Source organism: Ascaphus truei, chromosome 2, assembly GCF_040206685.1.
Source record: "Ascaphus truei isolate aAscTru1 chromosome 2, aAscTru1.hap1, whole genome shotgun sequence".
Lineage (NCBI taxonomy): Eukaryota > Metazoa > Chordata > Amphibia > Anura > Ascaphidae > Ascaphus > Ascaphus truei.
In genome coordinates this window covers 458,639,691-458,655,433 of record NC_134484.1, presented here as the reverse complement: position 1 = coordinate 458,655,433, position 15,743 = coordinate 458,639,691, and positions in this window count along the sequence as shown.

The window sequence follows — 15,743 nt, the reverse complement described above, 5'->3', positions numbered from 1 at the left end:
TAACATGACGTCACACGTATTGCATTTGCGCATTGTGTTATCGGCCGTCCTTTCTGTCCAAATACGTCTGTTTAAAAAGAATACAGATGTACTAGTTTAGAACGAATGTAGTTTCATCTTCATTGTATTTGAAATAAAGATTTTCTGTTTACTGGTATTTTCAACATGTATTGAACGCACAACGTACGCTTTGTTTTGCGCATGCGCTAACAGTTAGTGGAGCCAAGCGTGAAGTGCGTGCGCACACTAAGATGTGCGCGCACATTTTTCAGTATACAGGCAACGTTCACTTCATATACATAGTTATGCCTGCTACAAATGTAAAGAAAAATTACATACTGATGTACACTTGTAGTTCTAACATATAAGTGAGTGACGTGTGTATGTACACAATCATATAGAGCTGTGTAACGCGTTGTCACGGATACATATATAGTAAGGTGCCATATTTGACCATCATGTGTTTGCTGTATTTCAGAGATGTCGGGGAAGATACAATCGGATCAATGTATGATTTCAGAAGAGTCTACCTTTATATGAGATGATTGTGAGGAGGAGCCACCGACTACTATACTACATATGGAACTAATTTTATATTGCTTGCAGCGCTTATTAACAAACAATTAAAAATGTGATACCCTTATGCCTATATTGCATAAGCACTTAATTAACATAATGATGTTGCAAAAGAGTGCCTCATGAATTTTTATTGAGTGTTCTTTAATGACTACTATCATTTTATGGCATGGTGTGTTTTATATATAACAACTATTCCCACTCTGCTAACACATTTGTGTATTCTATTGTGTAATGGAACGTATGACTGTCGAAACTATGTAACAATAATAATAATACTAATAATAATAATTATAATTATAATATGAGCATGTTCATGTATAGCGCTGCTAGTTGTACACAGCGCTTTACAGACACATTTTTCAGGCTGAGGTCCCTGGCCCGTGGAACTTACAATTTATTTATTGCCGCCTGAGACACAGGGAGATAAAGTGACTTGCCCAAGGTCACAAGGAGCCGACACCGGGAATTGAACCAGACTCCCCTGCTTCAAACTCTCAGTGCCAGTGTGTGTCTTTACTCACTGAGCCACTCCTTCTCCCAATGTAAAGGACACTTACAACCAACTAGCCATTTATTGTTAAAAATCTCTTGTTACATGGGTATGTTGATAAAATGGTTTGGGACTGTAGCAAATAATGTTATTGGCCAGATGTTGTGGTCCCCTACAATGCATGATGTTCTGAATATGACATCAACATCATGTAATGAAGTACGTTTCTGTGTATATTTCATTAACCTAACTAACTATAGTTTACTGTGTTTATTAAACGTTCTAAAAATACATAGTATAGTCAATATGATGATATACAGTAAGCTACCATAATAAAGCTGGTGTTATCATTTGTCGGTGTTATACATGGATCCTACACAAATTGATACAGACACAAACAGTTGTCTTAAAAAGTGTGTCTATGCTAATGTGCACGTGATTGACGTTACAATTGTGAGAATACTTGATAATTATCATCATGATAATGATGAAGTGACGTGATTTATATTGCAAAAATATTACCAACATTGTCATATTGGTAAATTAGAAATGCTAAATGACAGTAACATTTGCAACAAAATTGTGTTTTCTGTTACCAGTTTTACACTTGGTACATGTAGGACACATCCACACACGTGTGACTTATACATATTCATGTCACAAATGTAAATTAATGTTGACTATTAATTCCTAGCATTAAAAAACACCTACATTGCTAAATATAAGATGTAGTACGCATTGTTGTGATTACAGGCATTCATGCATGGAGTGTTATGATCAGTCAATTTCATCCGTGATGAATGAGCTCCCGTAAGTAAACAAATAAGTACAGTTATCCCCTTGTCTCCAAACACCTCTATATTAAATTAATGGAATTTATAAGGAAACATACATAAAATGTGATGAAATGGGAGTAATCATTTTCTAATACAATGCACATGAAAGCTCAAGAGTAGCTAAATGCATATACATGATACAGAAAGTACATATATGTTACATTTGTGTTTAAACCAATATGTTGGGTTTTGACTTCAAATAATTATAGGAAGATTGATGTAGTCACATCTTATGAGAGATGTCAGCAAATATACATACCATGATCAGTCATACTGGAGATATACCTATAATGCAAAGGAACAATATATAACTTGCAAACATTGACATGCCATCTTCAGTACCGTAAACAACACAGCAAAGTGTGTATTTGGTGTTAAATGTGCAACACCATGTATATTTAATCACATTCAAAATGTAAATCAGGCTGGTGTACACATCATATGGATGTACATGTTACACTGCACCAATAACATTGTATGTAAGCATACTAGAAGCATGAATGAGTATGGGCATAATATGTGTATTGTGTTAGCCTAAGGAACAACACAATGCTAAAATATTAGTGCTTTGTTACCCCAGTTGTATTCACATACACACAACTAAAGTACAATTGAAGAGGGATTATATAACCTGTGCAACAATAACATACCGGTGCCACATCCCTTTGTGCACACAGCAGAGAAAAGAAAGGTGTGCAACCCATATTCATCTGTGTCCTACCAGAAGGGTATATAAAAAAACATTATTGTTAAGATAACATAATGTAACTATAAAAGTAGAACTTGGAACATATATGTTTTTACTTACAAGAAAAAAATGAATTGATGAGATTCTGGCGTGTCTGGCCACCACTGGCTGTTTGTTCATTTTCAGCAGCTACATGGGTGGGATGCTCGTCTACCAAAGGCTCAGCTAGGTCTGATTGTACATTGTGCCTGAGTGCAACATTGTGCAAAATGCAACAGGCAAGGATAATATCAGACACTTTTTGAGGCTTGTATAGAAGAGCCCCACCAGTTCTGTCCAGACACCTAAATCTGGTCTTGAGTAGGCCAAATGTCCTCTCTATAACAGATCTTGTAGATATATGGGCTGCATTGTACCTCTCCTCTGCTTCAGTTTGAGGGTTTAGCACCGGAGTCAAGAGCCACGGCCTAATTCCGTATCCTGAGTCACCTATAATGAATGGAGCACACAAAAGCTGACATAAAGTGATCAAATTCTACAATGCCAACATTCCTAAATAAAAATGTGTTTTGTGTTAGAACATGTAAATGTGTACTCACCCAGCAGCCAACCATGTTCAAAATGTCCCTCTTGGAACGCATGGAAGACTGAAGAGTTCCTCAGGATAGAGGAATCGTGACTGGAACCAGGGAATTTGGGTACCACATGCATTATCCTCATCGTCGCATCACATACCACCTGTACATTGAGTGAATGGTAGTGCTTACGATTGCGGTACACATGCTCACTCTGACTAGGTGCAATCAAAGCAACATGTGTGCAATCGATTGCACCCAGCACACATGGTATCCCTGCTATATTATAAAAGCCAGTCCTGACTTCCAGCCACTCTGTCGCCTCTGTAGGAAAATGAATATAATTCCTAGCGCGTCTATTGAGTGCATAGAGAAACTGGGTCAAGGCCCGCGAGAATGTAGATTGCGAGACCCCGCCCACTATGCCCACAGTTGTCTGGTATGACGCGGAAGCAAGATAATGTAATTAGCACAGCATTTTAACAAGCCCAGGGACTGCACGACCTCTGGCTGTGAAAAAATCTAAATCTCCCCTTATCTCCTCATAAAGAGATAAGATTGCTGCTGAACTCAAACGATAGCGACTTACAATCTCCTCCTCACTCATCCCATCTAACAGGGTTCTCTCCCTGTACACACGCGGACGAGGCACAACTTGTCTCCTCTGTCTTCTCCTCTGATCTTCTGTCCCTCTACCTGTCCCTCGGCCTGTCCCTCTCCCTGTCCCTGTCGTATCCGCGTGACTGTCCCTGTCACTGTCCCTCGGTGTGTCCCTCCCTTGCCCTATATCATTCTCTTGATCATCAAGCATGTCATAGAAAAGAATGTTCCTCCGTCTCCTAAACAATCTCAACATTTTGAAATGAGTAGCTGTGAATGAGCAGGTAATGGGCGTCCTTTAAATAGGTATGTGATGATGTCAGGTGACATAGTAAAATGCAAGGTGTTACATTAACATAATAAAGTACTTCTGTGGCAAGCTGTGTGCAGTTGTTCTTAGAAGTATTTGTTGTGTGTATTCTGCAGGGAATGATGATATTTGCCAATGATGTGACGTGAAGCTTTGTACAAAGATTGCTTGAAAATAAATAGTGTAATGTGCAATGCATGTAACACTTGTGAACGCAACAGTCAGTCATGTAATTAGACAAAAAGGCTGAGATTGACGTGGGAAAATTTTGGTGTAACATGTGTAATTAGGCATGTTATTGTCACATGTTGACAACAATGAATAGTCGTGTGCATATGCATGCATTTCTGTAAGGAGGATAGTTGCTATAGAATGAGTTTACAAGGTGTCCCAATGATGAATTACTGTACATGTGTGTATAAGTTAGGTTGAAGTGCTTGTAATGCAACGGTTATAATGTAAACATGCTATGTGATTGCACGTCCAATAAGTGACGTCATGAAAATAGGGAGGACCAAACCTAGATGTAAACATGAGAATACAGATGTACATGAACGTTTAAAGATGTTTGACACATTACAAGCATTGTGTAATGTAAAGGAAGATGAATATACGGTGTATGTGTGACATGTATGACATGTGTAACATCATGTAAATAATTGTCGCTCAGTTCAGTAAAATGTGTGATATGATGTGAGGTTCTCCTTTAAGAGTTGAGTATAGTATTTTCCCTTGACACATCATCACATGATGAGTAATGTGACCCGCAAATGCTGACAACATGTAAAAGTAGAATGTTATGCAAATAATACACGTCAGCTGTGACACAATGCAGGGAATGCCCCCCACACTGTAATGCAAATGACGTTTGTATTGTGAGCAATGAAACGTAAACAGTACTATACTGTTATACGTCCCCGCTCCATTGACTCCATTGATGTACAGAAGATTTTTTTTTTCTAAGTGCCGTTCCGGCAGCCTTAGCGATCGTTCTCCCCTCCAAACTGCCAACTTTAGTTGGCGGGAGAAATTGGCCATAACATCTCAATTTCGTAGTGCCGATCAGCCCCGATAAGCTGATTTTTTTTGTTGAATCCAGCCGATTTAAAAAAGTGGCGATCAGTGGAGAAAACAGGCTTATCGGCAGCCGACTGGCCATAACAAAATTATCGGCTCCGAAACCTGGCGAAATCAAGCACTTATCGGCGCTTACTGAATCTCAAACCCAATTTTGGCTATAAAATGGCGATAATTCCCTTATCAACGCTTACTGCATGAGGCCATAGTTTTCACAGCCAATCACATGGCATAAGCCGCTCAACTGTGACATCACAGGCCATATTTTAGGCCGTGACGTCTCATTTGAGCTCAAGAAGCTGACGGGTCAACATCGTGGATTTAACATGGGGTTATTGGTTTAACAGATAAAGACAGAAGATAAAGAAAATAAAGAAATAATCACAGATGAAGAAAGAAGATGAGAGAGGATGATAGAAATACGAATTTGGTTACCTTTTCTGGATCTTCACGGTGAATGGCGTTGGATTGAGTTTCATGACATCACGGTACGAGAGCTTGCTGATTCCCAGGATTCGGAGGGCCAAAACTTCTAAAGGTGAGATAAATATTGCATGTACAGTACAGTATGTACTTTTATTTTTACATGTATTTTGATTTTTGTTTTATGTTTTTCATTGCCCATTGACTGCTAATGTATTAATCTGTGCCTGTTTAGGGTACAGATGAATACAGTGATAGCCAATGCATTTTTGGCCAAATGCATTTCTTCTATTGACTGTTATATTCTCTATTTCTGTTTATTGTTTAGATTAAATTGTTTTGAATTGTGATGGCTTGTTTATTGTTTTTTGGACAGATTTGTTAGCGTTTTTATTTACAGTAATGATGTATTTTGTTGGCTACTGGTTTTAATTTATGTGTGGCCTTTTGGTAGTTTTAATTAATTGTTGTGTTGGTTACTGCTTTTATGTATTGTTTGGCTAGTGGTATGATTTATATAATTGATTGCCTAGTGCAGGGGACTCCAAACCTGTCCTCAAGAGCCGCACACAGGCCAGCTTTTATGGATATCCCTGTTTCAGCACAGGTGACTCAATCAGTGCCTCAGTGCTTGACTGGGCCACTGATTGAGCCACCTGTGCTGAAACAGGGATATCCATAAAAGCTGGCCTGTGTGCGGCTCTTGAGGACAGGTTTGGAGACCCCTAGTGGCTTTAATTATTTTATTGAATGCCTAGTGGTTTTATTTCTTTAATTGATTGGCTAGTGGTTTTAGTTAGGTAATTGCTTGGTTGGCTAGTGCTTTTAATTTTTGTTTCTTCTGGTTTAGGTGCTTAATGTATATGTTTTATTATTGTGTATTTTGGACATTCATGTTTATGTATTAGGGAGACCATTGACTGCTATAGTAGCTTAACGTGCCCATATTGTATGGGTATGATGTACTACTAGGCCAATCAATGGGTAGTGGGAGGGGTTAACCCCTTCATTACCTTAGTGGTATTAACGGCTAAGGTAATGAAGGGGTTAAGTCCACCAACTTTTTCTGGTGGAACGATTTGGAGAGGAAATCTCCATTGTAGAGCAGCGATCATCCTCGATAAGCTCATCGGGGCAACTAGAATTGAGCGAATTTGAGAAACTGCCAATAAGTGGCGATAAGTGGGTTATCGCCACGCGTTTGGCAATTTTTCTTTCTCAGCAAAAAAAATGGCGATTTTTGCTCTTATCACCGGCTTATCTGGGTTTACTGAATCGCTGTAGGCTTTATTGCCGATAAGTGGCTTATCGCTGTTTATAGCATGAGGCCCATTGTGTACTTGATTTGAATGAATACTGAATACTGTAATCTCCTTTTCCAACTTATAGTCTTCTTGTCCTGTCTTACTTGAAAGGAAACCACACCCAATCCATTTCCAACATACTGTAACATACTTGATTTTACATTGTCTTTCTAAATAGCCTCCTCTTTCTAACTTCTAATCTTGTACTGTCTTTTTTATTCTCCCTGTTTTATTTTTCAGACAATACTGTATACACAGATCTAAACAACATTATTATTTATTATCATCATTTTTGTCAAATAGATGGTAAATTACATAAATACTTGAAAGAAAGCAAAAAAAGACGCTACAGAATACATGACATTACTTTATGATTTGTATCATCAAATTCACATTTTCCCGTATTTTCAAATGAGAATGGAAATCTTCTTGTGAGTTTTGGCAAAACTAAACCAAAACACTGATTTTTTTTAAGAACCATAGCCAAAAACAAAACATGATGTAAAGTGCACATCACTAATACAAATGTATATTTTTATTGAAAACAAGGGCATACAATTACACCCAGCACTCAAAAAGAGACACCAGACAAATGTCTCCTGCTGTAATTTCAAAAACTTTGACTCACTGCAATTACATTAATGCCTCAACAGTAGGGGAGGATGTAACCATTTATACATCAACAAAAAATTAGACTTTCGTTTTATCTTCTAATTTTTCTTGGCAGGTTAGCAAGTTATTTTTATTATGTTAATCAAAGAAGCAATATTTCTTCCTTTTTTACAGAGTCCTCATTTTAGCCTGGTTATATTATAAAAAGTACTATAAATATACAGTCACACATAGGGAATTGTCTCCATAACATTCAGAATTGCAACACGAGTGTTGTGATATCTGGAATTTACAGGGATACAAATGGCAATCAGTATAGAGATGTATATTCAATAGCTGTGAATTTCTTGCTGGAGTTGAGCCTTTGTAAAAGTCACTGCATGAATATTTATCCTGTACTGGCATGTAGCATGTCTGCCTTCGTAATACAGTCAGTGTGCAGGAAACTGGATAGATAAGAGTTCGGAGGTACGGGGGTAGAAAGACCTTTCAGATGTTCACAGGTCTATAATGTAATACCCAAACCGTAGCAAGCACTGTATGTGCTGTTAATTGATGTGCCAAGGCGAATCAGTAAAACTCCCCACATGAACTGTCACGTTCACTGTCCAGAAATAGGAAAGTAGTCACTGGATCTGTTAATACAGGCAGCTCCTTAGCCTGAATCCGATGATATGCAGAAATAGAGAAACTCCAGCAGACGAGCAAGAAGACAGTGGAGCATAGCTAACAAACAAAAGATTCAGGGCTGGAAGAAAATGCTAGTAAAAGTGATTATTTTATTTCCACGTCAGACAGGTACAAGGCAGGTATACAGGAACTCTGACGCGTTTCATGCTTAGCAGCGCTTTGTCAAAGAGTGTCTGCATAGATCAAAATGCATTTACACACCTGTCTCCGCCAGAAGCCACAGGTGAAAATTTAAGCCAACACCCATCGCCAGGTGACTATTTATACAGTTAGGTCCGGAAATAATTGGACACCGACACAATTTTCAGAATTTGGGCTCTGTACGCCACCACAATGGATTTGAAATGAAACAATCGAGATGCAATAGAAGTGTAGACTTTCAGCTTTAATTAAAGGGGTTGATAAAAAATAACGAATGAAACGTTTAGGAATTGCAACCATTTTCAAACACAGTCCCCTTATTTCAGGGGCTCAAATGTAATTGGACAAATTAACACAATCATAAATAAAATGTTAATTTTTAATACTTTGTCGAGAATCCTTTGCAGGCAATGACTGCTTGACGTCTGGAACGCATGGACATCACCAAAAGCTGGGTTTCCTTCTCTGTGATGCTTTGCCAGGCCTTTACTGCAGCTGTCTTCAGTTGTTGTTTGTTCATGGGTCATTCTGCCTTAAGTTTTGTCTTCAGCAAGCTCGCTCGGGTTGAGATCAGGTGATTGACTTGGCCATTGCAGAATATTCCACTTATTTGCCTTAAAAAACTCATGGGTTGCTCTCGCAGTATGTTTTGGGTCATTGTCCAATCAACTTCTCTGAATTTGGCTGAATCTGAGCAGACAATATATCCCTATACACTTCAGAATTCATCCATTGGAAGCCATGCATGCCCATGCCATCACACTGCCTCCACCGTGTTTTATAGATGATGTGGTATGCTTCAGATCATGAGCCGTTCCAAGCCTCCTCTATACTTTTTTCTTCCCATCATTCTGGTACATGTTGATCTTAGTTTCATCTGTTCAAAGAATGCTGTTCCAGATCTGGGCTTGCTTTTTTAGAAATTGTTTGGCAAAGTCTAATCTGGCCTTTCTATTTGAGGCTTATGAATGGTTTGCATCTTGTGCTGAACCCCTCCGTATTTGCTCTTGTGAAGTCTTCTCTTTATGGTAGACTTGGATAATGATATGCCAACCTCCTGGAGAGTGTTCTTCACTTGGCTGGATGTTGTGAAGGGATTTTTCTTTACCATGGAAATGATCCTACAATCATCCACCACTGTTATCTTCCGTGGACGTGTAGGCCTTTTTGTGTTGAGAGCTAACCAGTGCGTTCATTTTTCTCAGAATGTTCCACACTTTGATTTGGCCACTCCTAATGTTCCTGATATCTCTCTGATGGATTTTTTTTTGCAGCCTAAGGATGCCCTGTTTCACTTGCATTGAGAGCTCCTTTGACCGCATGTTGTGGGTTCACAGCAACAGCTTCCAAATGCGAATGCCACACCTGGAATCAACTCCAGACCTTTTACCTGCTTAATTGATGATGAAATAACGAAGGAATTGCCCACACCTGTCCATGAAACAGCTTTTGAGTCAATTGTCCAATTACTTTTGGTCCCTTGAAAAAGAGGGGGCTACATATAAAAGAAATGTAATTCCTAAACCCTTCCTCCAATTTGGATGTGAATACCCTCAAATTAAAGCTGATAGACTGCACTTTAAGTCCATATTCATTATTTACCTGTAACTTGAATTTATTTTGGTAAACAGCCGAAATAACAAAACTTGTATCAGTGTCCAATTATTTCCGGACCTTAATGTATATCAAAACAAATGAGACTTTCCTATTATCTTCTCATTTTTATTATTATTATATTGTTATTATTATATAAAGTATTATAAATATACTACTAATATAAAAGTATGTATTTTTTTCAATTTGGAGTATTGCAAATTATTCAAAAACACTTTAATGACAGTTCTTGAAGAGGAAACATTGGTTATGTATGTATACATCTCTTAAATAAGGTGCTGCATACATGGTTTGCACCATATTAATAAAGTAGTAAATTACGTAATTTTTTACAAAGTTTTTTACAAAGTAATTTTTTACAAAATACAAAGTTTTTGTAAACTACAAAAAGTGCATCAAATATAAAAGTAAACAATGGCAGCAATGAATTCCTGCTTCCAAGAGCTTACAATCTAAGTTGTGTGTTGTGAGATATACAGAGACATTAGGATAACATATAAAATACATACTACTGTATAAACCTAAAAGGTATTGCAAATTGTTTATCACATGAGATAACTGTAATAAAAAAGACAACGATATTTAAATACAATAACACAACTTTCGGTGGTTACTGAAGTTGTATGTCATACTGTAGATCTAAATGTTAATTAAAGAATAATTCCAGTTCTCGTTGAAACATACAGTAGAAACTAATAGCAGATTGCATCCATTTTGCCGGCTCTCATCTGCCTATTTTCCTATTGCTATATGTATGCAATACTATTTCTGTTGTGCCTCCAAAAACATTTTTCCTACTATGTATTGTTTATATTGGGTAAAGGCAATGAAGGGTTGGTAGCCGTGTTGGTCCTTTCTTCCATGTAGTTACAAAGGAGGGAGAGGGAGTAGGGGGTATGATACCTGTTATTGGACCAACAAGTAATTGATATGTTACAAGTTATCAAACATCTCAACGTTCTTCATCAGTTGTTCTGCCATACCCGACGAAGGACCCTGAGAGGTCGGAAAGCTGGTAACATATCAACTACAGTACTTGTTGGTTCAATAAAAGTTATCATACCACCTACTCCCTCTCATTTTCTTTGTTACTGTATCAGTTAAAGAGAACACTTCTTGCGAAATTATGAATGACAACCATTTTATTAATTTTTTTGATCATTCCAGATTTTTGTCTGGTGTGCAATATTACAAAACCATTCTTTGTTTAATAGATTGGAGAGTGTATGCTACATGTATTTGTGGACTTCACAGCATACTGTAGGGTTGTAATCCAGCTTTGCACTGGCACACACATGTCTAGATGTATCAGTGATGTTGCAAGACTGAATCCATAGTCCATTGCAGCCACATTTAGAAAAACTTCCCTTTTGTAATTTTTGCCACATTTTAAATGAACATAATGATTGTAGCTCAAGAGTTCAACTGAGGAGATGGTTCTGCTGTAGATACCAGTCCCTTTATGCATCGCTTGTTATGAAAATAATAATACATGAAAGATTTAGCTCCTCTGCCAAACAGAAAGTTGGATGCAAAACACATACATTCTAATGGAAACCTTTCTGCACTCCTTAAACAAAATGGTAACATTACTACAATTAGAGATTATAATGTAAACTTGAACACATGAACTAGATTTATTTGGTCTTAGAAAGAAAAGAGGCACTATTGATTGAAGAAGATGTAAAATATTCAAATTACCCTGTGAAAACCTATCCATTTGACCTATGAAATACCTTTTTTTTTTTCAATAATTGACAAAAAATTGGCTAAAGAAAAGCTGGCATGCAGGAACGATCAAATATTTAAGAATCATGAATGGCAAAGCACGTAACACAGATACAGAGTAAAGAACAAAAGAACTAACAGTCTTGTGGACAGTGAGCAAAAAGCTCCATCTGTATGAAAGACTGTGGTTATTTAAAGTTGTGGGGACTACTAGTTGTATTACAGTATGTATGTCTTTATTTATATAGCGTAGTCAAGGATTCAAAGGGAGCGTAGTTATCCAGATTACCCCAAGGATAAAAAAGAGACAAATATAGTGTACAGTAGTATGATGAGTCTGGATGTAGAAGAAATCTTGGCTCTTACAGAATGCCTACTTACAGTGTAGTTTAATAGAGTAAGTAGTGAGAGAGATAAATATTCAGACGACTAGATCAGGTATTCACACAATAAAGGATGACTGGATCAGGGTACAGTGTTGCTGGTCAATCTCAAGGAGACAACAGAGAAATGGGAAAAGACCAATTATCCAGACCAAATATAAACTTTACCTAAAAAGAATGGCAGGATAATATATGTACTCACATTGTGTACATATAACATGGACACATAAAATGATGTAGGGTGCCCAAGGACATCTCACGCCATGGAGGTGGTGGTGTAAACCACTTCCCCGACCCTCAGTTCACTCTCCTCGTGTGTATGTTGTTCTCCGGTTCCGTGTCTTGCATCACTTCTGGTTAGGATGACGTCTCATCCGGTCTTTCGGGACAGAGAGAGAGGAGCAGTCTTGGATCGGCGAATCCTCCTGGGCACAGCCTCACAACGTTACAGCACTTGGCAATGGCTCTATGCGTTTCACTGATCTTGTCAGATTCTTCTCCTGACGAAGCTCAGAAGATGAAGAAACTGTTGAGTTTTGAAACGCGTTGGATAAGTGCCAAAATTGAGTGATTTGATCAGCCCCATAGCGGCATTGACCATCTGCCTCAATCGTAACCGGGGAGAGGCCGAGTTTGCGATCTTCGGAGTCGCAGTCGAGTGACGTCATCGAAGGGCAGACGGAGAAGCAGCGGGACGTGTGGGTAGTGTACAGCGTTACCTTGCCCCCCTCCCGTGCCTAAACTTCATGCCGCCAACTAAAAGTGCCATTACCTTGGGACTGATATACTTACACCATACTTACAAGGAGAGGACTGATAAATGAATATTCAACTGCAAGTGTGATGTTCCTGGAGTGAATGAGCTGGGGAACCTTCTGCTGACATCCCACCAGAGACATCTGTTCCTGCTGTTGGTGCATGGGTAATTTATCCCCTGACATGCTGGCTTAACCTTTTTGTGATGTACGGAGAATATTCACCTTATTGTTTATTAATATTTCAATTTACATTTTACACTATGAGCGTTGTGTGCTGTTTTTTTGTATTTCTGTCTTAGCCCTGGGGGTGTCCAACCCACCCCTGTTTCCACGGCTGCAGACGCTGTCCTGTATCACACCCAGAATCACGTATATATTCATATATTTATGTATTGTGACCCTATTTCACACCCCACATGGTGTTTATGGTTATTTATACTAGAGTTAGTTCGTAGTTCAGCACTTTCCTTCACTCTGTTATTTGTCACTGTTCAGCTTTCGGACCTTATTGTGTCACCGCTTACGTTATGAAGGAGTTCAATGTCACTTGTCGATGTTAGGGTTATATACTGGTAGGGGCTACATGAAGGTTCCGTTTGGCAGGGTCAGTGGATAGTCCACTCGGAGTCTTAAAGGTGCAGTTCAAGCAATATCTTACATGTGTGTTTTTTATAATAGATCAGTTCTGTAATATGACAAAATACTTGTAGCATTAAAACAAATATGTATTATTATTATTATTAATATATTAAAGAACATTATTTAGTTATTCTCATTTAACATACATTTTGTTTAATATAAATGTTTTTGGGAAAGGCCCACCACCTTCCCCTTCTCAAAGGCTCTGGTTCCCTCTCTCTAACAGTGCACCAATTATATTATTTCTAGTAACTGCCTGGTCTAGCACTGCTAGAGAGACGACAGGGCTTAAGAGCCAGAGCCTATCAGAAGGGTAAGTGTTATGACATTTTAAATGGTTGCTATAGAGAAAGAAATATGCTTCATACATTAGAAACATTTAAAATGTATTTCAAAAGTAAATTTATTTTGTTCAATGCTATAAATATTTTCTCATTGTACCGAACTAATTTATTACAAATAACACACATGTACTGTAGGATATTGCTTTAACTGCAGCTTAAATTAATTAACATCAACCAAAGCGATCGATTACAGGACAAACGATAGATCTGCAGGCTACCTAATCAATGTCAGTGTGTCAATTGTATTGATGCACATGTTCAATGGAAAAAAAAATGTTCTTAAAATAAAGCAGAGAAAATAGGAAATTCAGCCCTCGTGCTGCAGATATACGGTTTGCTGGAAGCATTAATCCCCCATGCAGCATGTGTTTGGAGCGTCTCCCCAACTGGCTCCTGGAGCAAGGTGACCCCCAAAATGGGGTGCACCTTGAGATGAAAAGAAGAAAAATGCACACAATGCGCACCAGGGATTAAAATAAAGTAATGATATTTATTAATAAAACAGAAAATAACTGAGGGGATCCAACTCCACCTCAGTACGCATGGGCTATAGATCCAGTGATTGTAACAATAGTGACAAAAACCACACATTAAGGTTGAATGTACCGTATCTAGTTAGACTAGATCTAAACACAACCCAACGATTAAAGGAATATTTAAGTGTAACGGGTATTCCACCCCACCCAATCTACTATATATTTGTGAAATCACTGTATGTCTGCGTCCCAAGGGTCAATCGCATTGGACCTTGGGCCTGTCACTCCTGCTCAGGCCATGCCCGCCCCCGCACACCTCTCATTGGCCTACGTCCAACACCAATGCCACACTGTCCCACCCCTCACTGACTCTCATTGGCCTGCGTCCAATGCCCGCCCCCGCACACCTCTCATTGGCCTGCGTCCCACCCCTCACTGACTCTCATTGGCCTGCGTCCAATGCCCGCCCCCGCACACCTCTCATTGGCCTGCGTCCCACCCCTCATTGACTCTCATTGGCCTGCGTCCAATGCCCGCCCCCGCACACCTCTCATTGGCCTGCGTCCAACACCAATGCCCTAATACTTCCACACTGTCCCACCCCTCACGCTTTGCTTTTGCAACACCTAATCCTCTAATCCTCAACCTGCTCTGGGGCCACGCTTCACAGCTATCAAAACCTTCACGTCTGCTACCACAGACTGCCGAATCAGGTACAGCAGTGTTTCCCAAACTGTGCACGCCGCGGCTTGGCTAGAGGGGCGCCGCGTTCAGGGCCGCCAGCAGCGGGAAACAAGGGCTGCTAGCTCATTTAAAAAAAAAAAAAACCTCTGAGGGGAAGCAGAGGAGCGGTCACGTGACCGCTCCCATCCAATGGGGCTGCAGCCTGCCCGGCATTGCAACTGCAGAGCCACCAGACAGAGACACAGTGTGTGTGTGTGTGTGTGTGTGTGTGTGTGTGTGTGTGTGTGTGTGTGTGTGTGTGTGTGTGTGTGTGTGTGTGTGTGTGTGTGTGTGTGTAAAACGGGCTGCAGGGTGTGTGTGAAAAACGGGCTGCAGGGTGTGTGTGTGTGTTGTGTGTGTGTGTGTGTGTGTGTGTGTGTGTGTGTGAAAAACGGGCTGCAGGGTGGGTGTGTGTGTGTGTGTGTGTGTGTGTGTGTGTGTGTGTGTGTGTGTGTGTGTGTGTGTGTGTGTGTGTGTGAAAAACGGGCTGCAGGGTGTGTGTGAAAAACGGGCTGCAGTGTGTGTGTGTGTGTGTGTGTGTGTGTGTGTGTGTGTGTGTGTGTGTGTGTGTGTGTGTGTGTGTGTGTGTGTGTGTGTGTGTGTGTGAAAAACGGGCTGCAGGGTGTGTGTGTGTATATATGTGTGGTGTGTGTGTATATATGTGTGGTGTGTGTGTGTGTGTGTGTGTATATATATATATATGTATATATGTGTGTGTATGTGTGGTGTGTATATATATACTAGCTGAGAGCC